Here is a 26,093-nt window from a genome sequence, read left to right as displayed (position 1 = left end):
TTAAACACAATACTAACTAACTCAACCAGGTTCTCCCCTTTTTTTGAGCATGCCTTGAGCGGGAATTATTTATTGTGACGTGTTTGTTCCCTGAAGAAAACTCGAGACTACAATCGAGGTGTTTTAGGGAGTTCAGAAACATAAAAACGTAAATCATTTAGGCGTGAATTCAGGTTGATTGGGACACTTTTTGCCATTGAGATGACTGGGAAAAAGTGTCCCTATCAACCTGAATTCATCCCTATAAACCTACGCCAACACAGCAGAATACATCAATAGGTTTCTAAATATGCAAATTGTAGTACATTGCGATTACAAAATAAGTTTGAATGTTTTATGTCCACATATTCCTGTTCAAGAAATGACAGTAGCTGTAGCATTTCTATCGTAAAGAAGTGGCCAAATAATATTAAGTGGACATTTGAATTAAATATTTTGTCAATATTAAACACGGATTTGATCATGCTGTATATGTAACAACAACAATCACCAGGCCATTGGCGCCCTCTGCAGGCATTTGTTATAATATGTAATGTACACAAGATGATTATGTTTATATTCTGTATGTTACATTATGTATTTTAAAAGTATTGTTCAATAAAACCATATGATTAATTGATACTTTATTTGAACCAATTATTATTGCCTCATTGTTGTTATATATGTATTTTAAGTCATTTTAAAGGCTGTTGTTCACTTAGGTCTATTTTTATTACCACAAAATATATTATCCGATTACTCGATTAATCGTCAAAATAATCAACCGATTACTCGAAAAATCGCCTGAGATTAGTTAAAACATTTAAAAAATTCACCTTTATTGCTTTGCATTTTGTGACTTTGAGTCAAATAAAAGATTATTTTCCCTGTCATATATTTCCACCACGGTAAAATGTTTTTTTTGGTTTTCACCATGTTTTTTTTATTTCAAAACATTTGCGTTCTCCTGAGAAACTTTGCAGTCAAAAGTTTTGCGAGCGAACGCAAAGATTATCGGGGCATTGCAAAAATTTTGCGAAAGGAACGCAAAGTCTCCGGGGGAATGCAAACATTTTGCGAGGGAACGCAAAGTGAACGTAAAGTTTCTTGGGGGAACGCAAAACATTTGGGAGAGAACACAAAAGCATTTCCTCTTAGCTCCTATTTTTTTCCATCAATATGTCCCTTTGGTGGCTCCGCACTGAGAGAGTTGAAAATGTAAAAAAAGCATAGGATCCCTTTAAGAGCAAGGTAGAAAACAAAACTTTCAGCCCCAAAAGAAGCAAATGTTGACTCTTTTACAAGAGTTAATCATTAAATTCTGCCTGAAGCTAAATGGAAAATGCACAACCATTTAAAGCAAGCAAAGGTGGAGAGATACATGCAACCCTCCGAAACCGCTTTAGCCCAAAGCTATTGATGCAAAGGACTACCAACCCGTGAGGTGACGCAAAAGGTGAAACAAGACCAGGTAACGAAGACAAATCAGTACGTGTTGTGGTAGGAAGAATCGAGGTGAAGCCTGCCAGCAGGCAAGCTGGGTAATGGCTTCTTGTGGCGATTGACGGTGTGATTGATTTCTCCTCAGCCAAAAGGCCAGGCTGTCAGCCAGAGCCCCAGAGGCTGCGCTCATCAGCATTCATTGCAACAACGGCACGGGAGAGAACCGGCCCGCAATACAAATGCCACTCACTGGCTGGCGAATCAGGTACCGGCGCTTTTTCACCCGCAACACTGGATCGCATGCTTGTAAATACAAATGTCACGGATGTGTTGACATGCCTGTGAAACAGATGCGTGTGCAGGGTTTTGTGTTATTTCTGGGGAGTGTTATATCAAAGGTGCAGCACGTATGGGCAAATGCCAACACTAGACTTTATTCACACCTTTAAAATAAACATTTTGTCTCATGATTATCATGTGTTAAATGACAAGATAGTGTCAGATCCCCTAGATTAAAGGATCGTTTTAGGTTAAAGGCAGGTTTGTCTTACCCTGGTAAACCAGAGTTCTCGCGAGAGCACACGTTGAATTTGCTCAGCGAGTTACTCTGGTGTCGAGCAATGGAGCTCATTAAATATGCCCCTCGATCTGAGCTGCACCAATCACATCGGGTTATCTGATATAGGCGGGCCAGAGGCGAGCTAAACAGATGACGACAGCACTGTGACGTCGAAGTCATCAGTAAACATTGCAAGATGCCTATGGATAAATAGCAGTGGTTTGAAACGGCTTTGGCCGCTACAATGAACGAGTTAGACTTGGCTTTTTCCCAAAAGAGGAACAGAAGACGGCGCTCGAATCGTTCCTTTGCAAGAAGGGTGTTTTTGCTGTTTTGCCGACCGGAAGAGTCTAATCTACCAGTTAGCTCCCCTGGTAGCTAAGCGTATGGGGTTTATTGTTGTGATTGGTCGTAGTGTTATCGAATTGCGTGCTGTGAGATTTTCAAATGCATGCTTGGTGCCGCCCCTCGAGCTGGCCGATTTTCATTGATCGACACCAGACCATTAATCTTTTAGATTTAGGTCTGGATTTCCAGGCTAGGTTTGTCTAGGGGTGTGCGATATCACGGTTTTTGATCGTGGACGATTAAAATGTCTCCACGATCTGCTTTTGAAGAAATATCGTAGTATCGTTCATTCTATCAGTTGCAGTTCTGGCGCCACCGTCTCAACATAACATCTGTACAACGCGACGTATATTCACATCAAATGTTAACGCAGCGGAACGGGACACTGCAGTTCACAAAAGTTCATTATTTGCATGTGCTTTAATACCTTGTCGGTTAAACATTTAATTCGCGTGCTGATGCGCTGTTCTAACGTGCGAGTTTCTGAGCGCGTACACGTGAAGCTCACATGCACTAAAAGCCTGTCTAACAGCGCCTGGTTACTGGACTAAGTTATCTTTCGCGTCTTATTGCGCTAATACTGTCAAATACACACATTGGTTATGTCTAAAGTGAAAGCAAACAGAGAAAATTGAGAGAAAATCTGCTTGTCAAATGCGTGTATATTAGATGCATCGCGTGCAGGTCTTAAAGCGACAGTAGCCTAATAGTAAACATGCTGCCGCTTGTCCTTAAAGAGACAGTTCACCCAAAAATAAAAAATAATTATTCTGTCATTATTTATTCACTCTAATGTTGTTCCAAACCTGTATTAATTTCTTTCTTGTGCTGAACACAAAAGAAGATATTTTGAAGAATGTGGGTAACCAAACAGTTGCTGGTCCCCATTGACTTCCATAGTAGAAAAAACTTTAAATTAGTAGCTTTAATAAGAATCAATGTATAATTTATACAGTGAAGTCTATGTTTTTTATTTTCATATTTGTTCATTTAATTACTTTCTTCAATGCTACTGTTAAATACACCCTACTGTAGCTGAAAAAATAAAGCACTGTTTATTTCATTTGTATATTAAGTTTTGTATGTGTAATGTGTATCTTTGTTAATTTTTAATAACAAAGAAAATAATGACAAAGATTTTTATCTTCGCCACTTTGGCCTAAATGTCTGCCATTCTTTTTTATTTTATATTTCGTTGCCTATAAGGCTAAAATAGGGACATTAGTTTGGCGGTATTGCTCAGTCACTTGCAAAATAGTAAAACCAACATGAAAAAGAATCGTGATAAAATCGTGAATCGTGATTTTCCTGAAAAAAATCGTGATATGATATTTTTGCCATATCGCCCACCCCTAGGTTTGACATGTTTTTTGACAGAAACATTTTTTTGTTATGCAGGTTAAAAGTCTCTTCACATCCTGATAGCAATCACTAAGTTATGGTCTAAATGTATTTATATGTATATAACTTCTGCGGAAGGTACAGGACCATAAAAAGTTTGTCCAATCATTGCATACGGTCCGAATGCAATGATTGGACGAACATTTAATGGTCCTTCACCCACGTCATTTTTATTTTATTTTATTATTCTGCGAAAAACAAAAGATTTTAAAACATTAACATTTTATAGAACTACTTTTGTCCCCATTGTCTATCATTGTATGGACAAAATAAAAGTCAAAATATCTTGAATATGACTACAAGGTATTCAGCCAAGTTTTGATCATGTTGAAAATTTAGAGGCTTTATTAATTTGAGTATCAAATTTGACAAATTAGGCTTCATAGGGTTAATATGCAGTTAAAATGTTTGAGCACCATAATAAATGTTAAAATAATTCAATCACAGAAGGAATTACCCACAGGAATTATGCTAGTAACTCATAATCAGATGTTTATTCACTTCTAAACGCTGTTCCACTCCCACATCAAAAAGAAGTATGATTTTAGACAACTTTATTGATCCTTTTTTTTAACTTAATAATTAATGTAAGTGTATTCACAAAAACAAAAGCTACACATTTCTGCTTTATGCCCCCATAGAGATCCATTGTAAGTGCATTACTTTAAACACATTTTTCTTCACTTGCTATCAAAAGTCAGATTCATTCAAATGTGATTTTTGTTTCAAATCTTTTCACATGAAATAACATGGTTTCACTTGCATATTTCAAGCTTTAATGCCATCTTCATGTCGAGCGATTACAATGCGCACATGAAATTCTTATGTTTTTCCGTTCATCAGAGATAGGCATTTTGGATGGTGCATGGAGTAACTTTTAAAATAAGGCAGACTCTTTAAAACGGTTTAAACTCTACCCAGAAGTTTCGCTCCGGAACATTTCATTCAGCAGCTCAAGTGAATGACAGAAACTTTAAGTAGCTCAAGAGAGACAGACTGAGTCTCTCTCTGCCTGTTCAATTGCCTCCTTTCAGAACTCAGCCCACAGTGTTTTGAATTTTGCTGCACAGTAAAGGTTAGACTCAGAAATGATGCCTGTAGAACTTAATTTCACGCTCATGTTTCCTGTTTAATAAAATATTACAGACCCACAAAAGAGATGCACAGAAGACTAAAAACCTAAGACTTTTCAAAGCGGCCATGAGGGAAATCAAATGTGATACTTTCCATAAAATAATATATTATAGCTGATGGGGAGAAACAAATTAACCCTCATCAGCACAGCAATAATATTTCCTCATACAATACAATTCAGAAATGCATATTAGTGTGCAATTTCCATTGTAAAGTACATTGAGTTAAGAACCCGTAACTCTTTGGATTACTTTAGTTTCGAGAAAGTTTGTTGCATGAACTGTGCATTTTTGCCAGGATTTACTAGTTTCCTTAAAATGAATTGCAATAAATACAAATAATTAATAAAATAATTATAATTATAATAAATAGTATTAAGTTTATATATAACTTATATAAGTTATATTATATATATAACTACACATCTATATATATTTATAGGCTTAAATAAAATGTTTATTATAAGATACAATAAAAACAACTGTACATCAAACCACTCTCTTCTTGTTAAAAAAAATGTACTTGATTTTCAACAGTCTCTGAGAAACATGTAATTTATTTAAGCCAAGTAATAAACTTGAATACTTGAACAATGAATACTTGCTGGCTACGAAATAAATAATTACTAATTTAGGATCCATCTATTTAAAAAATCCACACCATTTGAATATCACAACATCGATGTCTGTCAAAAAATAACACGCACAATACACGGTAGTGTATATAGTGTAAATATGTAAATAGTGTCACATTCCTTGTTTGCGTAATAAAAAAAAAAAACACTGTAGTATTTACAAGAAGTTCCATGGAGTACAAGCATTTCCTGGAAAACCCACTCAACTGGATGTTTTGCCTGAGCAGCCAGAGACGTTAACATACACACATAACGCACACGAGTATACATTTGTTCTTCATTCGCTGAAATTGAATGAGAATGATCAGGGAACAGAGTGAAATAATTCACACTGCATGCTAAAGAGAATAAACGCCAATCCAATTGAAACACCTATTGTATGTTTGTATTTGTATGTTATACTTTGACAGATTTTTTAAATGCAAAAACTACGTATTCTGAATCTGACATTCCTGATTTTAATATTTTAAAAATATATATTCTTGACTGATATTATTTTCATAATTTTGGCAATAGATGAACTATTAAATGAGTGATCGTGAGAAGAGTCCCTGTAGTCGACTAATTTGACTCATATGCTGATGTAATATACATTTAATTTTCCAATAAAAGATGATACATTTTTACATGATTTGTTACATTACCCCTTTGCAGATTTTGAGCCGTACAATATAAAAACTCATGCGCACAGAAAGCCGCTTTAGACAGCGTGCCGGCCACATTGAGTTCTTTATCCAGCTTGAATGGACAAAAACACAAAAGTATGCCAAAATGCCCACCTTGTCGAGTATCCTCGTAAGCACAGTCTTAAATGAGGTAAATGAAGTCTTAAATGACGGTCATTAATGTAAATCAAAGAACAAAAGACAAAGAGAAAATCACTCACAGCTCTTGACTGAATAACTTTTGTAGCTTTAATAAGGATTCATCTATATTTAAATGATAATTTATGTAGTGAAGACTGTGAAGTGTTTGATAACTTTATTTCCTAAAGATCAAATATTTAAAATATACTGTCTTTATGTTGTTTTTTATGTTGTTTCTACATTAATTTGGATATTAACTGTGAGATTATCACAATCTAAAAAATATATTAAGAACTTTAATGTTATATATATATATATATATATATATATATATATATATATATATATATATACAGTGGGTACGGAAAGTATTCAGACCCCCTTAAATTTTTCACTCTTTGTTATATTGCAACCATTTGCTAAAATAATTTAAGTTCTTTTTTTTCCCTCATTATTGTACACACAGCACCCCACATTGACAGAAAAACACAGAATTGTTGACATTTTTGCACATTTATTAAAAAAGAAAAACTGAAATATCACATGGTCCTAAGTATTCAGACACTTTGCTCAGTAGAAGCACCCTTTTGATCTAATACAGCCATGAGTCTTTTTGGGAAAGATGCAACACCTGGATTTGGGTATCCTCTGCCATTCCTCCTTGCAGATCCTCTCCAGTTCTGTCAGGTTGGATGGTAAACGTTGGTGGACAGCCATTTTCAGGTCTCTCCAGAGATGTTCAATTGGGTTTAAGTCAGGGCTCTGGCTGGGCCATTCAAGAACAGTCACGGAGTTGTTGTGAAGCCACTCCTTCGTTATTTTAGCTGTGTGCTTAGGGTCATTGTCTTGTTGGAAGGTGAACCTTCGGCCCAGTCTGAGGTCCAGAGCACTCTGGAGAAGGTTTTCGTCCAGGATATCCCTGTACTTGGCCGCATTCATCTTTCCCTCGATTGCAACCAGTCGTCCTGTCCCTGCAGCTGAAAAACACCCCCACAGCATGATGCTGCCACCACCACCATGCTTCACTGTTGAGACTGTATTGGACAGGTGATGAGCAGTGCCTGGTTTTCTCCACACATACCGCTTAGAATTAAGGCCAAAAAGTTCTATCTTGGTCTCATCAGACCAGAGAATCTTATTTATCTCCATCTTGGAGTCCTTCAGGTGTGCTTTCATGTGTCTTGCACTGAGGAGAGGCTTCCGTCGGGCCACTCTGCCATAAAGCCCGGACTGGTGGATGGCTGCAGTGATGGTTGACTTACTACAACTTTCTCCCATCTCCCGACTGCATCTCTGGAGCTCAGCCACAGTGATCTTTGGGTTCTTCTTTACCTCTCTCACCAAAGGCTCTTCTCCCCCGATAGCTCAGTTTGGCCGGACGGCCAGCTCTAGGAAGGGTTCTGGTCGTCCCAAACGTCTTCCATTTAAGGATTATGGAGGCCACTGTGCTCTTAGGAACCTTAAGTGCAGCAGAACTTTTTTTGTAACCTTGGCCAGATCTGTGCCTTGCCACAATTCTGTCTCTGAGCTCTTCAGGCAGTTCCTTTGACCTCATGATTCTCATTTGCTCTGACATGCACTGTGAGCTGTAAGGTCTTATACAGACAGGTGTGTGGCTTTCCTAATCAAGTCCAATCAGTATAATCAAACACAGCTGGACTCAAATGAAGGTGTAGAACCATCTCAAGGATGATCGGAAGAAATGGACAGCACCTGAGTTAAATATATGAGTGTCACAGCAAAGGGTCTGAATACTTAGGACCATGTGATATTTCAGTTTTTCTTTTTTAATAAATGTGCAAAAATGTCAACAATTCTGTGTTTTTCTGTCAATATGGGGTGCTGTGTGTACAATAATGAGAAAAAAAAAAGAACTTAAATGATTTTAGCAAATATAACAAAGAGTGAAAACTTTAAGGGGGTCTGAATACTTTCCGTACCCACTGTATATATATGTATATATGTATATATATATATATATATATATATATGTATATATATATATATATATATATATATATATATATATATATTTCAATGTGATGAGGGGAAGAAAAAACTTAAAGGCTCTACAATATCAGTTATTTGTGTACTACATTTATGAGAAAGTTTCAAGTTCTAGAACGCAAAGATGATTTGAAGCAATTGCAACACATGATTGCAGCATCAGCTACAACTGACGGCTGTGCAGACGGCAGGATCATTTCACTGTCTGTGGTTTTGCAATGAGTATGAAGGACAAATCAGACATTACTTCTGAGAGCTACTGTCATCTTCAGACGTCTCGGGCGTCTTGTGTCTAAGAGACGTGGAACTAGAGGAAGCGGAAGAAAGTCTTTTAGATTTTAAAGATTTCTCAGAGGATGTGTCATGTGTTTTGCACTATATTAGCTATAAAGTTCTCTGGCACTCCAGTTGAGTCTTACAGATGGAACAGAGTTATAAGTTGTATACCTCAACAGTGATCGCCCACTTTCTCAGTGGCCTTGGTTATGGTATTTTCACCATTCATTTCAAAAAGTCTCCAAGAGCTCTAAGCCTTGAACGAAACCAGCATGTTCAGAATAACAATTATGATATTTTCATTTTAAACAAATATGTGCTACAAAGTTAGTACAAGATACAAGAATGTGTACAAGTAAATCAAACTTAATTTTTAAAAGTTCAGAAATTAAATATCTAATGGAAAATAAGTGGAAATTTTACTTCTGAAACCTAACTATTGTACCCTGTTGAAATACTTATTGTTTTTGTGTCAGATTAATAATGTATTATATATGTAGAGTTGTGGTCAGAATTATTGGCACCCCTGGTAAATATGATCAAAGATGACTGTAAAAAGAAATCTTCATTGTTTATCCTTTTGATCTTTCATTTAAAAAATGTGCAGAAATCGAACCTTTTATTGAAGTAAAATAATTGAAAGTGGGGGGTAAATCACATTATGAAATAAATGCTTTTCTCCAAAACACATTGGCCATAATTATTAGCACCCCTGGCATTTTTTATTAGTTAAATACCTCTGAAGTATATTCCCATTAATATTTAAATTTTTTAGCACACCAGGGTGACTAGAAGCATGAAATTGTCTAGCTATGAATTTTTGTTTCACAGAAGTATAAATATGAGGAAACACAAAAGGCCAAATTCCATTAATCATCCATTACAATGAGTAAAAAAAGAAAGAAAAAAAAAGAATATAGTTCTGATGTGTAGCAAAAGATTGTTGAGCTTCACAAAATAGAAAGTGGCTGTAAGAAAATAGCTAAAGCATTGACAATCGCCATTTCCACCGTCAGGGCAATTAAGAAGTTATAATCAACTAAAGATGTTACGAATCTGCCTGGAAGAGGATGTGTGTCTATATTGTCTTAATGCACAGTGAGGAGGAGAGTTCGAGTGGCCAAAGACTCTCCAAGGATCACAGATGGAGAATTGCAGAGATGACTTGAGTCTTGGGGGTCAGAAAGCCTAAAAGAATATATCAAACAACCCCTACATCCCCACATGTTGTTTGAGAGGGTTTCAAGAAAAATCCTCCTCGCTCATCCAAAAACAAACTCCAGCATATTCAGTTGTCAGACACGACTGGATAAGGGGCCTGGTTCTGTGGTCAGATGAAACTAGATAAGAGCTTTTTGGCAGCAAACACACTTGATGGGTTTGTTGCACACAAGGATAAAAAGCACCCCATGCCCACGGTTAAATATACCGCTGGATCTTAAATGTTGTGGGCCTATTATTTTGCTGGAGGCCCTGGACATCTTGTTCAGATACATGGTATCATGGATTCTATCAAACTGGTAAAAAAAACTAAAACCTGAACGCCTCTGCTAGAAATCTTATAATGGGCCGTGGTTGGATCTTCCATCAGGACAATGATCCAAAACAAACATCAAAATCAACACACAAATGTGTCACTGAGCACAAAATGAAGCTTCTGCCATGGCCGTCCCAGTCCCCTAAACTGAACCCATAGAAGATGAGTGGGCTGAACTGAAGAGAAGAAGCGCCAACATGGATCTGGGAATCTGAAGGATCTGGAGAGATTCTGTATGGAGGAATGGTCTCTGATCTCTTGTCAGTTGTTCTCCAAACTCATCAGGCATTATATGAGAAAACTCAGAGCTGTTATCTTGGCAAAAGGAGGTTGCAAAAAGTATTTAATAAAAGGGTGCCAATAATTATGGCCAATGTGTTTTGGAGAAAAGCATTTATTTCATAATGTGATGTACCCCCCACTTTCAATTATTTTACTTAAATGAAAGGTTAGATTTTTGTGAATTCTTTGAATGAAAGATCAAAAGGATAAACGAAGCAGATCCATTTTTCCAGCCATCTTTGATCATATTTATCATGGGTGTCGATAATTCTGACCGCAACTCTACATCTGTATTTGGTAGAAAGCATTATTTCATATTTTGAATTAGCTTTAATCTTTATATTTTTTGTTTTAATTTTAATTTTAGTTTAAGTTTGAATAAATTTGTAATGTGCTTTTGTCATTTTTATTAGTTTTTGTTTTTCTATTTAGCTTTGTTTTTATTTCAGTTTTAGTTTCAGTCATTTTGGTACTTCAAGTTAAACTAAAATGAGTAATTATTTGCCTGAAATATAATGTTTAAGTTTTTAAGGTTAAGCTTTTATCTAATATTTATATTTAATTTTAATACCTATTCAATAAGACAGCTTGACTGTAGCTTAAAGGGTAACTCTCGCCAAAATGCAACCTAGGGTCTTTTTGTTAATCTACCCGAGGCAAACTTTCGTGTAAAAGCATAATTAGAATGGAAACGCCACTTTTAAGTTTGACCGTATTTTCGTTTTAGGTCAAAATGCCTTGTGAATGGGAGAGAATGGGGCACTTTTATGATAGCCTCAAAAATCGCTATTTTTAAAACACTAAGAAGGTTCGACACAACATGAAACTTTGCTCGAAGTATCACCAGGGGCTCTACACATGAACTCGAGCATTGAGAACATTGTTTGTGAACAAAGAGTTTACTAAAAAGAAAGATTTTGAACAACTAACTGTTTCCGTCCGCCGGCATTTTGTCAGTCAAAAATAGTCGATCTCCGTAACAGGGAGGAGAGTAAAGATGGAAAGATCCTAAAGCTTAGTTCAATATAAATTCACGGATAATTTGTTGTTTTCTCGTTAGTGAAAATCAATATTGACCTTGTATTTGAAAAAGGATCCTCATATAAGAAACAATACTAAAATTCAGAGTCAGTTCATTCGCATTCAGAAATCGACTACTTTTGACTGTCAAAATGCCGGCGGACACAGCTACAGTGAGTTGTTCAAAATCTTTCTTTTTAGTAAACTCTGTGTACACAAACAATGTTCTCAATGCTCGAGTTCATGTGTAGAGCCCCTGGTGACACTTTGAGCAAAGTTTCATGTTGTATCGAGCCTCCTTACTGTTTTAAAAATAGTGATTTTTGATGCTATCATAAAAGTGCCCTATTCACTCCCATTCACAAGGCATTTTAACCTAAAACGAAAATACGGTCAAACTTAAAAGTGGCGTTTCCATTCTAATTATGCTTTTACATGAAAGTTTGCCTCGGGTAGATTAACAAAAAGAGCCTAGGTTGCATTTTGGCGAGAGTTACACTTTAATTTCTACTTATTATTATGAATTATGAGTTGCATGTTGTGTGGGATGCTACTTTTCAAAGGTTTGTTCATGGTGCTTTGAATTATTTGCAAAAGACGCATCAACAAAAGTGAATGATGTGGAATTTTAAAGCTTCATACCTGATTTTTAAAGCGTTTTTGTTTAACTGTTGTTATCTTTTTTTAATCTCTATGAAACAAAGCACACAGTCATCTGTGTTTGCCTCCATAATGGAGCTGTCAAATTGAGAAAAGCCCTCACTGCTGATAGATTACATTCAGACAATACTAATTAACCTCTCTGAAGACCTTTATTTAAAACACTCGCTGGAAGAGAAGTGGACACAAATTGCCGCGGAGTGAGAGATGCTTGCGCTTAATCATTCACTCTTTCATTTTCCCTCCTTGGCCTTTTTTGACGCATACAAAAGTGCTCACATGCCATAATTATGTATTCGCCATCCTCAAAGGAAGTTTTATATAGCGCCGCAGAGCTACAAGTAGCTAACGGAGTAATTAATCTCACATTAGCATTAGCATAAGTTCCATCAGAAAGTTCCTAATGCTAAAATAAAGTCTGTGCTTTACATGATTCAAAAGAGACTTTCCCATGTTGTTCTAAAACATAAATTACACACCGTCATACCTCAAACATGCATTGTGTGCTTTAAAAACATAATGGTGCTAGCATGTAGCATTAGCACACTTCCTTTAGATCTGCATGAGGTGCTTCATTTTTAACAGGATTTAATTAATGACATCAGTTCTGGCAGCTAAGCTGTGTGTAAATATACACCAGGTTCATGGTCTTAATGCCATGCCACAATGGGAGAAGGTTTTGTCTACTGAGGTGATATTTATTTAGTAATCCTGATGTTTTCTCAGGTTGGCTTCATGCACGGCTATACTGCTGTTTGATCTGAGGTACCTAGAGGAAGGAGCGCAAATGTCAGAGTTATTTGTTTGACAGACAGATGTCATCATCCTCCTCCTCCGGTCTGGCACCGAGAAGACGACATCATGATGACTGAATATACATTCTATGTATGTCTAAATAATTTGTCACAACGTGGCATTCAAAAGCATTAATAACAGGTCACAGCCATAGAGTCGCTGTTAGCGCAAATGCCAATCGCTGCTTTCAAGTCTTCCTGAGACTTTCCTACTTCTAGGTTCTTATTTTATTCATAAAGTTGACAATTTCTTTCTCTATTTTTTACTTTTTAGGGCTAGTGCTAGCCAAAAATAAATAAAGACCAAAATATGTTATTTTAGTATTTTATATACTAGCCTATTAATGTTAAGAATTAGCTGTTGTTTTTGTTTTTTCAGTTTTCATTGTACATTTTAGTGTAAGTTCTAATAATTTTGCTATGTGTTTTTGTAATTTTTAATTATTATAGTTTTTTTTATATTTCATTTTTAATCATTTTTGTGATTTTAGTTCTCAACATAAACTTATTTCATTTAGTGACCAATGAACCATCTCTAATGTTCATTTAAGTGTTTTATGTTTTTCCTATTTATACAGTAGGCCTACTTTATTTTTTCAGCTTCACTCAAAGAAAAAAAATCAATAGAAAAATGCATAATATCCATGCAGGCAGAAAATTACCAGTAAAACGAAACAAACAAAAAACAACAAAGAATAATTCAGAATATGTGTAAAAGACCTGTGGAAAAAAAAATCGATACAGAAACTTCCTTCATTAGGCGAAGAAAAAAAAGAGTTGGCTAATGGCATTTTGATTTTGAAATTAGGGTAAGTACAAAATTTTAAGTACGTCAGACAATTTATTAGCTAAAAATACTCATCAGCTCATCAACAACTTAATTATTCAGAGTTAAGTGAGCAAAATTGAACTACTACTTTAATCCTGCTCATTCTACTGGAACAAAAAGCATATGAGGCTAAGGATTACAGACATTTTTCACCCAGAATTTGTCTCTGGTTTCTTTCATGTTTAATTAGCCTATATGAACTTGCATTTTACAGCAAAACGACATAATTCACGATAAGCCTTGATATTTCTTCACTCAGATGCTGGTAGAGCTTGAAATGTGCTTTGATATGCTTTACATTTGAGAAATTTAGAAGGAACACAATGAAGGAGGAAGTTAAATAAAACACCATAATTTAATATTAAATAGAAAATACCTCTAAAAGGACCTGTAAACACAATTATTACCTCTATTAATTACCAACAACAACTATTTATAGTCCCTTTAAGCTCTTATTCCTTGCCTGGGAAACAAATTAAATATTCATGAACAAAAGCCAGTGGCCACTCCCACTCTGCCATAATACACACACTTGAAACAAGCACATTTTTCTGTTTGAATTTAATTAATTGGCATAAGTTTGTTAAAAAAAGAGAAAATGTATTAAACTTGTTTATTATTATTGTTGGATGGACGGACAGACGGACGGATACTTTATTGATTCCAGTGGGGAAATTGTTTTGCCATACATTGTTACAGGACAGACTTCAGACAAAACATAATACCTTAAAAATCATGATAACTTACACATATATGTGTAAATCTGTACTTTATGTCTAATACACGGGTAATACTTTTATTTTACAGTGTCTTTGTTACATAATGTTACATGTACTTACCATAGTAATAACAGTAAATTATGCATAATTACATGCAACTAACCCTCAACCAAATCCTACCCTAACCCTATAGTAAGTACATGTTGTTAATTATTATTACTCAGTACTTAAATATATAATTACACTGTAACAATGACACCTTAACATAAAGTATAACCAATACACTTATATACATATAGTACACACACAGTAAATCATATAAATATATATAAAAATGTAATTTGATTACATAAAATTAGGAAAACATCCCATATTTTTGTGGAGGACAGACCACAAAAAAAGTTTCACTCTCAGGAGATGTTCTATATTTCAAGTGTACGGACGCAATGACATTCGACTCTCTTTAGCTCCTTAATACTGAGTCTAAAATTGATATGATGACACCTTATCTGAAGGCCATTGTAAAGAAGACCAAGCAGTGGATTTAGATAAGCCTCGACCGAGCGAAGCCGGAGATATCGCGCGGGCGAGGTAGATCATTCTCACACGTATTGTCATCCCTCTGCCTTTCATTCTAAAATTACACTCCCACTCTGGCTGAATCCACAAGAAACCCCAAGCTATTTCTGCCGATTCTCGGGAGTTTGCGATGCAATTCTCACTCTGGCTCGGGCCGACCTGCTTGTGCAGCGCTCAAACACGCGGCATGTGAGAACTGCCATTTGTGTGCCATTTTCAGCCTCACACCTCTGCCTGAAAAAGCGGCACTCTCCAGAGGCCGCTGTCTTAGCTGAAGAGCGGAATCATGCTTTTGCAACCGAGAGCGCACCTGCTGTACACAAGGCTGAATCCTTCAAAGGACTGGATAACTCGAGGCGCCGTTGACGTATTGCAGCCATCTTTAAATCGGCTGTGTTGAGACCAGCGAGACCGAAAGTGACAGAGCGGTGGTGTCTGGAGATGGGACAAATATCTCTGCTAATGTTATGCACGAAGAGATACCGTGGCCCTTCAAGCTGATAAACGCTGTTCGCTAAAACCGAACGCATCTGACGTAAATGGAAGTGAAAGCCCGCTTTGGGCAGGATAAGATGAAACAAAGAGATGGCAGAGAACTGAATGTTCAGTCCGGGTGAATAAGCGTGTTTGAGTTGTTCACTAGAGTTGTTCACGCTCTGTTTTCCTCGGAGATTCAATGTCTTCTCGATCTAAAGTTCCTGTTACTAGACGGATTTACGGCTATTCAAGTCAGTGGCGGATGGTGCTCTATGGGAGACAAGAGGCATATTTGTGCTGTTCTTCTGTGGAACAGAAACAAAGTTACATGCATATTTAACATCCAATATTGTGTTACTCCCTAAATAAGTAACTGATTTTGTTAATTAGTTACTTTTTATGGAAAGTCATGCATTATGTGACATTATTCTCATCTGGAGTGGGCTTGTTTGTTTGTTTTTAATAAAAGAAGTGCATGCAATTTCACGCCTGTAAAGCTCTAACAAACCTTTTGGCAGTTTTTGTGCAAGTGCGATGAGTAAATGCTCATATTTAGTCTAGAACTACAATAACTATCATGTTCACAAAGGGCACACAACACCCCTGCACTTACTCGTGATTTATCTCAACATGAGGACAGGAGAGGTGTTAGTCTAAAAATGGGAAAACAGAGTAACTTGTGTTACTTATTTGAAAAAGTAACTCAAATATTTTGTTGCAAATTTAAAAGTAATTCATTACTTGACTAGTTATACTTGAAAAAAGTAATCTGATTACGTAACACGCGTTTCTTGTAATGTGTTCCCCCGATACTGCATCCATGAAACCTTTCCATTGCCCAAAAGTGCAAAATAGTTCTTACACTCTTAAAAATAAAGGGTTTTCATTGACAATTCAGAACCTTTTACATCCATGCAGGGAACCTTTCCATTCCACAAAAGGTTCTTTATAGTGGAAAAAGGTTCTTTAGATTATTAAAACGTTTATCACATGAAGAAATAAATGGTTCTTTTAAAAACTGTTCCCTGAAAGGTTCTTTGGAAACTTTATTTTTAAGATGAACATCAAAGTCACTGTAAAAAATGATATTATCAATAAGTTATGACAGCATATGTTTTTACATTGCTTTAAAGGGATAGTTCACCCAAAAATGAAAATTCTGTCATCATTTACTCACCCTCAAGTTGTTCCAAACCTGTATGAGTTTCTTTGTTCTGCTGAACACAAAGGAAGATATTTGGAAGAATGTTTGTAATCAACCGATCCCGGTCCCCATTGACTTCCATAGTAGGAAAAAAATATACTATGGTAGTCAATGGGGACCGAGATCTGTTTGGTTACAAACATTCTTCCATTCATTTTTGGGTGAACTATCCCTTTAACTCATCAAAATAAGTTAAGCATTTTTTTAAGTCATACAAGATTCAACTCATTTTTTAAAAGTCAGTTTAATGTAATTTAAGTACAAATTACTTAAACATCCAAGTTGATTTTACTTAAAAATTTAAGGCAGCAACTTTTTTTTTTTTTTTTTTTACAGTGTAATGTTGTTTTGGACCACAGTGACTTTTTTTCTTTATGTTCCACAGGTTTGGACCAACATGAGCTTGAGTAAATGATGACATACTTTTCATTTTTGGGGTTGATCTATCCTTTTAAGACCCCACCTTGTACAAAAAAAAACCTACCACCCAATATATTATAACATAAACCTGAAATAATCAGCAAAGCACAAGCTACATGATTAGGATCAGTCATTTCACATCTTATTGATCCAGACCAAACAGGTTATCAAGGAACGGTGCTCATTCAATAACACACGCTGCTTATTCAATACTGTGGATATCAGCAAGAACAACAACAGCAATACTTAAATAGCATCACTAGATGCAGAAAAAGCATTCGAAGGGAATGTATTATAGTAAATGAATAAATCAAACTACATTCACCCTAGGGCATCAAAAACACCACCAAAATTCAAATTACAGCAAGGAGTCAGACAATGAGGTCCACTTCTCATTGAATCCACTGTTGATACAAGACAAAATTATCATATTACAGGGATCACAGCCAACAACATCCACCACAAAATCAATCACAAAATCTGCCTCTATGCTGATGATGTTTTCCTCCAAACCCCCAATACATAACTCCACAAGTTTCGTAATCATATTAAACTTGTTTTACTGAGTTATCTGAATAATACAAATTAGAATTAATGCAAAATGTAGCCATTAAATGGAAGATTTGGTATCTCCATATCAGCAGCATCACATCTCTTTCAAAGCACATCTCTATTGATTTATTCAACAAATTTGATCTTAGCTTTATAAAATAGAAGATGTTTTTAATTACTAGATCACTTATTGGATGCAATTACTGACAATTACCAGTCAATTATGTAGTAATTGTCCATCAATGAGCTCATTTCCATACACATAATCTATATACACTGTCTCTCTTGCCTTCTCTCAGTCAATATTGAATGTTGTTAAATGTTTTGGTATTTGTCCCTTGTGAAAATGAATAACTTTGGAACATATCAATTGTTTTATAATTTAAGTCCCGAATGGCATCTTTTTCTAAAGTGTTTTGATTAAAAAAAGTGTCATTAAGTGTCAATTTGTTAATGCAGACATAGTAAGTATGCTAAAGTGATCAAGTAATCTTTTTGGCTGTATGTCAAATGAGTTAAATGCATTGTGATGCCGATGCATGAGGTTTCAATTATTTGGTAAATTAAATCTATTACATTATAACAGCTGTTATCAAAAGCGCTGCCAACAGACGAGAGGTTTGTTCACCTGAAATGGGATTTCGACATCAAATGGGCGCACTGCAGATAACCTCATCCCCAAAACAGATGATACAATGCTTTAATTACTGAAGATAGTGACGCTCATACTGATTCCGTACCCCAAATGAGTGAATTTGTTTAAGTGGATTATAATGAGCCAAAGGCCTTGAGGACAGGCACATCTTACTCAGATTCTGTCAGCATGAAGAAGCAAACAGGATTTGTGCTCTCAAAGGCAATGCTGTCGATTTAGCGATGGCATTAGCATAAGTCACCCCCTGGGCAGGCACGGAAATTTGGAGTGGAGCTGCAATAGTCAAACTTTATTTTTTGGGTTGACTGAAATAGGATATTCGTAATTAGTGTTCGGTAAAAGATGCAGATACACAGGATGGTAACGTCCTGAGGGTTGCGGGTTAGCAGACAGTTATTGGGAACGATGGCAAGATTGTTTGCAGCCAGGTTGGCTACAGGCTCTGAACAGCCTTATAATTTGCCATTTCAGTCATTTGAATAGTTTTCTTCTCATTTGGAAACCTAAAACCTTTGAGTGAGCCTGAAGTACTTGTACGCCAGATGGAAACTGCGCCAGGAAGAGAATTAGTTGATTTTCAGTGGCCAAAGTGCAAAAAATTACTGTTTAATTAGTTATTAATGACTCTGGACTTGATTCTGTGTTTACAAGAATAGGTTTTCATGCTTGAATGTTCAAAAAACATTTTTCATATATTTTACATTGTTGCAGAACTTAAAGCTGTTTAGTTCCGGTCTCTACGAAGCCCCTCTGATTGGTCGACTGGACCAGTGTGTTGTGATTGGTCATCTGCGAGTTTCACTAGACCAGGGGTTTTCAAACTGTGGGTCGCGACCCATTTGTGGGTCGCAGATTGGGAAGAGGTGGGTCGCGCAGTCACTATTGGCTGCAGCTAAATGTACCTTTCATGAATGACACACACACAAACATTTTGCACGATGTACCAACGTTAAATAGAAATCGCTATGAGATCGCATTACACAGGAAAATTCAAATGTCACGAAAGGCGCTGCATTTCCCAAAAGCATGAATCAGCCTTTCGTGACATTTTAATTATCCGGTGTAATGCGATCTCATACAGAATGCAGAGCAGTGATTGGAGTAAATGAGTTTCTTCTTGTTAATAATGCGCACAGAACCGCTTAATGAACCGCGCCGCTCTGAGACGCTGAAATTGTTAACATAACATGTAGCAAGCGCGCGCTTCATGAAACGCACTGATTTCTCTGTCGTCTGTTCAACACAGCACTGTTGTCTTTCAAAGATATGGTCGTCGTAAGAGTGCGTTGTTTGCGTTCCCTTGCATGCATTTTGCTAAAACGCAAAAAATATAGCCTATATATAAAAAGTATTTCACATGTACACACACGAGCACTAAAGCGTTTTCTGCGCTGAAAAACGCAATGAGTTTAACAACACTCGCAGCATAAATATTAGTATTGAAATTCTACACTGTAAAAACTAAAGGAGCCTCAAATATCCTGTCGGATACTCAAGGAACTTCAAAATGTAATTTAAGTGCCTCAAAGCTCTTTCTCCTATAGTAGGGTTACTGGAGGAGCATTGACATTCTTTGAGGTTCTTGCTGGAACTTATGGGATCCTTTAAGCACTTTGTATTTAGTTCAGAGGTTCTGGAGTCACCTTTTCATTACCATGAGACCTCGAAGTGCTTTGGGGGAAAATAGAGGAACTTGAATGCGATAAAAGGGTTATTGGAAGATCTTTTAACATTTAAGTGGTTCCTGGAAGATCTCTTATGTTAAAGCCAGCATCTGGAGGAACCCAATGGTTCTGTGAGGCCAGAATGAGAATATTATTATCCTATTATTATTATTATAGGCTACTTAAGTTTGATTCAGTATAGCCTACATACCCAGGTGAAAAAAGACGTACTATTAAAAATGCACTTGAGTGTGTTTTTAGTATGCCTACAATACAAATATACTTTAATGCATTTTTAATACATTTAACAGTAGCCTACGTCTTTTTCACCTGGGTAGCTTACATTTATTTAGTATCTATAGGCCTATTTTGTTGATTAATTCAACACTAAATTATAATAATATTAATAAGAAGAATTCATTAATTATTATTGAATAAATAATAGTAATAAAAGAATAATTTTTACGTCGCTTCAGTGATCCTCGCGCTGCTCGCGCGCAACAAAGCTCAGCTGATCGACGTCATCGGGTAACGGCTCCGTCCTCTCATCAAAGCTTCCGCCGTTTGATCGGCTCTCCGTTACAAGGTTTGTAAACTCACCAAATAAATATAAATACAGAGTGAACTCACTATATATTCAAACACACATATATATATAAACTAAATTGATTATACATTACTACTTTTTTACAGCGTTTACCACTCGTTTATTGCACAGTATCTGGTATTAAGGTTTTAGCCGCGATGCTAACTACGTTGATCTAACGTAAGTTAATGAACAAATGGAAATTATTGACTTATTGTCTTAGATTGATTTAGTCATTCAATTCAACATATTCTGTAAAACTGTGTCTTCAAATTGCTGAGATAGCCTAACTAATGTAGCTGATTCCTGCTGTCTCATTGGCGTTTGTTATGAATAACAAAAGCAGGTTAATATAGTTTGGTCTGTTTTTGTTTAGCCTAACTTTACTTACTACATGTGCCCTCATTCTCTCAAATACCATTTTAAAGCCATTTACTGGTCAATAAATATTATGTTGTGAATAATCAGCTTTGTTCTTTTGTTTCCCCAGAACAACCAGTAACGTTACATTTCTAAAATAATCTGAACATTTCAGAGGCAACATTGAATTACAGTAAGTTACCTATACACCACATGCAAGTACTTTATTACTATGAACTTTCTCTGTGTGAAATTGTATTGTTTGACTGTGTACTTTTTTAATAAGTTATTCTCTGAAAATCTTCCCTCATGCTCTCAAATCTCATTCATGTTACTCAGAAAAATAATATCACAGGTTTGGAGCTAATAATGCTATGCATTTTTATAGGCTATACCTTAATCATATGCATTTGAATATAAGACATTTGAACCCTGAATTATAACTTAAAGTTGAGTCTTTTTCGACAAAAAAAAGGAAAAAGCTATTATATGACTTCAGAAGACTTACAACACAACCCATAACACATGAGTTGTGAACTCATTGACTATTTTTAGGATCTTTTCTGGGACATTTTTGAAGCTTAACCATTTTTACATAAATTGTTGCATTGAATTGAACTAGACAAGTGTACATAAGAATAGTTTGAATGAATTACAAAAAAAATGTATGCTTGTGTTTCATGCAGTGATATTGAATGGTGACGGGTTGCATTATCCCTGAGATCTGCTTTCGGGTTCCACAGACAGAAAGTCAAACAGGTTTGGAACGTCACAAGGCTGAGGAAATTATTTAATAACTTTAATAACCTTACTAACAGTAAATTTTGTACTTTGCAGGGATCTCGGTAAGCTGAAATACAAGTTTGATCAAGAATAAAAATCCTCCTGTAGACCTGAAAATCACTGAAGTGCCTGGACCATCCACCAGAAAAGAGGAAAAGCAAACAGAAAATGAAGCTGATGCACCTTTTCACTTTTCTAACTCGTTAAGTACCTCACGTGTCCCTTGTGAAGATTTTATAATTGATTGCATTTTATGTTGCAGCGAGTAAAGGTGCATCACATTTGTGAATTTCGTGAAATTACACAGGCAAAAAGACAAAATTGCTGATCGTGTGGATTCTTATTGAAATGACTGAATTCACCAGTGAACATTCACAGAACAACAGATCATTTTACTGCACCTTAACTCTGTTAAAATGGAAAATGTTTTCTGCTTGTTGTGACATAAGGAATACTGTTTCCGGGTCGAAGCCTCTACTTCTACTTTCTCTATCTTGTTTCTAGATATTGAGAATACTCAACAACCATTTATGGGAACTGTTGATTCAAGTCACACATTTAAGCTTTTCAAAAGGCATAGTCTACATTTCAGTCTCCAGTCTCACGGCATCCCAGACTTCAACATTTTATGATTCAAAATAGCTGAATAACTAACCATCTGAGATTGCGGAATAGAGATAAAGGTTAGGATCCTAATTTTCAGGAATATTACAGCACAATGAGTGTATATTAGCACTGTTTGTTGTTTGTTTTTGGCATCTGATAGAGCTTTTGGACTTGGAAACAGTGACGTCAGACTTAACAAGCGGACTGAAACATGTTTTAAAATTAAGTGAAGATGGACATTTTTAATTAGTCAAAATTGTAATTTTTTACATTGATTTATTACATGGAACATGTGTTTTCCATGCATTTTGTTGAGATGTCTTTTCTTGTGTAGCCTATTGTATACACATGGTTGATTATTCATGTTACTTATGTATTATACTATTTTTTTTTTGTGTGTGTGTGTATTCATTGATATTAATCTATTACTAGCTTTTTTTTTCAAGTGCATGGAAGTGTATGTATTAAAATGGATCTAAAATATGTAATAAACAATTCTTATTTTGTATTTGGTTCAGTTTGTTTATTATAATAGAAGTTAATGGTGGTAACCATAGTAACAACATGAAATTAATTTAATACAAATAAAATAAAATTGAAATTTGGTTCCTGGAGGCACCCACAGTGGTTCCACACAGTGCCTTATATAAGAGTTCCTCAGGAAACCTGTGTGGTTCCTCAGAGAACCGCCCCTTTTTAAAGGGTGCCTAGAGGATCTACAGACGGTTCCGCCGGTGTGGCAAAGTGAAGAACCCCAAAAGGTTCCTCCAGGCACCTTTTATTTTTACAGTGTAGGTCCTGGGTCTACTGTCAAATAAAATTAGGCCTATTAGTCTATTATATTTTTTTTATATTCTGATTTTTGTCATATCAAACCTTTGGTAATGATTAAGCTTACATCATCTTTTTTTCATTTCTTTAAATTTGTTCTGCCATGTCTGGTAAATCAGTTGTGGCAGCAGACAAAAACTACTCAGTATTCTTCAAATTATTTCAACAGCCATTAGGCTGTTAGGCTCTCAATTTTTGATAATGTGCCAAAAGTTTGCATTGCAATTAAACTTGTCATTCATACTATAACAAGGAAAAAAACTGCTCCAAAGAGAACTAACACCTCCCACCCCACATTCATGCTTTCAAATTATTTTATATTTTGGTGGGTCTTGAGATAGATTATTCTTGTCTAGGTGGGTCCTGGAATGGAAAAGTTTGGGAACCCCTGCACTAGACTACTAAAACAACTCCACCAGGCCTCGTCTCCTTTTTTTATTTTGCATATGCCTTGGGCAGGAATTATTTAAAGGGGTGGTTGATTATGATTTCACTTTTCTAACTTTAGTTAGTGTGTAATGTTGCTGTTTGACCATAAACAACATCTGCAAAGTTACGACGCTCAAAGTTCAAGGCAAAGGGAGAAAAATGACTTTTTAAGGACTACAAGAAACGGCTGGTAGGAACTACATGACATACCTCCCGGGTTAGTGACATCACCAACCCTAACATTTACATAAACCCCGCCCTGGGAACGCGATTTATAGATTATCATGATAGAATATGCTAATCAATGACTAGAAGATAACTACACATAAGCTACATAAATTCATCAACTAACCATTCAGAAACGCCCTGTTGCATTCTACATGTTGTCACTTCTTCTTGAGTCTCTCCATCTTTGTCTGACTCCGGTTTGAACATAAAAGGTCAATAAAACATAACATTTTCAGTGTGTGTCTGTGTGAGGCTCCGCCCTCTGTGCTGGGAGCAGCAGCTCATTTGCATTTAAAGGTACAGACACAAAAATTAGGCGTTTTTGCTCATCCTCAAACAATTTTTGACAATTTTAACATGCTATATAAAAATATATGTGTGGTATTTTGAGCTAAAATTTCATATACACACTCTGGGGACATCAGAGACTTATTTTACATCTTGTGAAAAGGGCATTATAACACCTCTTTAAATGAGTAATAGTGTGGCCCTGTCCCAAATGGCACAATTCATATGCACTTACGGTCTAGTGTGCATTTGTCATTTTAGGTTTCAGAAGGGTGCTTCGTGGTCGATATGCGCACTTTTGCCGAACCGCACTGAATCGCGCTCCACAGCATACTTCTACCCAACAGTCAAAGCGGCGTTACGTCATGAAAGTGCGGACTCCTACGAAGACTGCGAGTGGCTCAAGACTCAAGACTACAATGGAGGCGTTTCAGGGAGTTCAGAAACAGTACGCACTTATATAGAGAATAACTCCCTTTGGAGTGACTTTGTGCTTTGTAACTTTGCAGTCTTTTTCGTGCTGAAACAGCAACATTACACACTAAAGAAAGCTGAAAATGCAAAAAAATATAATAGATCCTTTTTAATAATCATCTGTTGAATTAAGAGAAGAACAAAGGCAAGAAAATCCCTGTATGCATTAAACAAAAACCTGCACATTTAATGTTTGTTTAGTGTTACGAGGAATTAATTTAAAGGAACGGTTCACCCTAAAATTCATTTTATTTTCATTTTTAATAAGTCATCATTTACTCACCCAAATGTCACGGCAAACACGAATGACTTTATCTTTTTTTTCTACAGAACAGAAAAAGTGCATTTCTGAAGAAAATTCTGGCTATTTTCCATACAATGAAAGTGAATAGGGACTGGAGCTTAACTCCATTTTTCAGTAGTGTGACAATGTGTAAATGTTTTTGAAACTATTTGTTTTTGTGTCAATAAATGCTATCTGCTAATTTATTTATTATACACTACAGTTAAAAAATGTTGGGTTGGTGAGATTATAATTAAGTATAATAAAGACATTCATAATGTCACAAAAGTTTTCAAATAAATGCTGTTCTTTTGAACTTTTTGTATGTTGTTTCTGTTTTCAATATTGATAATAATAATAAGAAACGTTTCTTGAGCAGTAAATTTAGACTGATTTCTGAAGGATCATGTGACACTGAAGACTGGAGTAATGATGCTGAAAATTCAGCTTTGCATCCCAGGAATAAATAACATTTTAAAATATATTCAAATAGAAAATGGTTATTTTAAATTGTAATAAAATGTCATAATATTACTGTTTTACTGTATTTTTTTTATCAAATATATTCTGCCTTGGTGAGACTTCTTTCAAAATCATTGAAATATATAATCAACTACAAATATTTGAATGGTATAATTAAATATATTACATATGCTATTCAAATTTTATATGCATTACAAAAAAGTCAACCTTCCTGAAAGTCACATGCATCACAGGCAACTTGATTTTTTCGTGCAGAATAAACCTTTGGTGTAATATCACAGCACCATATGCTACCTGCGATGACTCACTGATTTGTTTCAGGTGTTAATTGCATCTTTAGTATATAATGACCTACAGATTTACATTACATTAGCTCTCTCCTCAGAGCATTTGAGGCGTCGTGTGCTCCTGAAAAGCTCTAATCCCTACAGCGGCGGCACAATAATTCCTACAATCAAAGCGCAACAAAAGAAGACAAAAAAAGCACACTTAAACTCATGAATACATGATTATAGACACTGCTGTCCTCATGTCTACAGCTTTTTCTTGTGCGGTTCTAGCAGTTGAGATGGATTAGGTCGGCCCACCACTTTTTTAGCTTTAAAAAATGCTGTTTGTCACCAAAGAGGCCCAATCAATGTAAATTGAGAACCTAATGGAGCCATAAGAACCTAATGAAGGAGGATTTATTGTCAACTTCTTGTTCTCTGCAAATACTTTTCCATGCTATTCAATGGTGCCCTAAACTATTACACTTACTCAG

General features: G+C 35.8%; 1 protein-coding gene and 2 long non-coding RNA genes across 5 annotated transcripts in view; 2 read left to right on the top strand and 1 right to left on the bottom strand.

Annotated features, from left to right (window-relative positions):
- Window positions 1-26,093, bottom strand: part of grm8b (glutamate receptor, metabotropic 8b) — a 172,450-nt gene that overhangs the window by 112,407 nt on the left and 33,950 nt on the right. The window lies entirely within an intron of this gene.
- On the top strand, window positions 1,261-25,093 carry LOC309490277. 2 transcript variants are annotated; one of them, XR_014202652.1, is made up of 3 exons: window positions 1,261-1,450; window positions 1,568-1,687; window positions 24,352-25,093. It is a non-coding gene; the product is annotated as an uncharacterized lncRNA (long non-coding RNA). The 2 variants fall into 2 exon arrangements; XR_014202653.1 differs by lacking the exon at window positions 24,352-25,093 and adding an exon at window positions 12,813-13,141.
- On the top strand, window positions 20,668-22,820 carry LOC309490276. The gene is made up of 2 exons (XR_014202651.1): window positions 20,668-21,118; window positions 21,612-22,820. It is a non-coding gene; the product is annotated as an uncharacterized lncRNA (long non-coding RNA).

Source organism: Leuciscus leuciscus, assembly GCF_965113295.1.
Source record: "Leuciscus leuciscus genome assembly, chromosome: 25".
Lineage (NCBI taxonomy): Eukaryota > Metazoa > Chordata > Actinopteri > Cypriniformes > Leuciscidae > Leuciscus > Leuciscus leuciscus.
Note: the sequence above shows the minus strand (reverse complement) of the source record. Positions and strands in the feature narration are given on the sequence as shown.